Here is a 1,071-nt window from a genome sequence, read left to right as displayed (position 1 = left end):
ATAAGTCACTAAAAATAAAAATATTAAATTAATGTAAATACTTACCTTATATAAAAGCTGTTATGATGACAACTTATTCAATTTTATAAAACATAACCATAATTCAAACCCTAACTTACTCTACATATCATTGTAGAAACTTCTCCTTCCCTTCACATGCGTTTTACACTTCATCAAATTTTAACACTTTAAAACATGAACTGATGAAGTTACTACCTCGTTAAGTTGGTCCCCTTTGCCTATGAAAAGTCTACACTCTTGGCATGGTATGAATATAAAAGTGTTCAAAATCTGAGTGTCAGCTCCCACAATCACTTCTTCCAATGCACTCTATGCTTTAGCCATGCCAAGCCACCTGCAACCATGCCGTGATGTGTTAAACACAACTCCTTCATTTATTTATTTGCATATAGTGGGGGCAGGAGGAAGGATGTGTGATTCCAGAAGCTAAGTGTGAAATAAGAAAGAAGGCTTTCATTGTCATCAGCTTTGGACTTAGTCCCATTTCTACAACAAAGATGTGGGAGAAAATTTTGTCCTGTAGACTGTTTGATGGGGATGCAGGGTACAAATCTTGCACTGAGAGTTAAAGCTGAACTTAAGGGGTGTGAAATAAACGCTTGACAAGAGGGTAAAAGTAGGTGAGAATGTAGCTTCAAGGCTTCCTTTTTTGCAGTCTGGCAGAAGATGGACTCTTGTTCACCTTTCGGGTGAAGCCACATCTTTTATGAGAAAGCCACAGGTGTGGGTTTTGTAGTTACATTTCTAGAATGTGGTAGTTCTGAATAAGATTGGGAGAGCTCACATGTAGGTCATCCAGTAACTACATGAAGTTGAGACAGTTACTTTACCCCTGGGGCTAACACTGGTACCTATCTTGAAATACTATAATGAGAATTAAATGAAGTAACAGAGCCTAGACACTTAGTGACTCCACACAAGTATTTGCTGTCCTATTATTTTATATCACAATGTCAAAGCAAAGATTCACAGTTTGGCTGCAGGCATTGGGGCGTCTAAATTTCTAACTGCTTTCCCTCCTGGACTGTTTTGAACCAAATATAAGAGAGT

Source organism: Condylura cristata, unplaced genomic scaffold, assembly GCF_000260355.1.
Source record: "Condylura cristata isolate star-nosed mole 26May11 unplaced genomic scaffold, ConCri1.0 scaffold00009, whole genome shotgun sequence".
NCBI lineage: Eukaryota > Metazoa > Chordata > Mammalia > Eulipotyphla > Talpidae > Condylura > Condylura cristata.
This window is presented reverse-complemented; position numbering follows the sequence as displayed.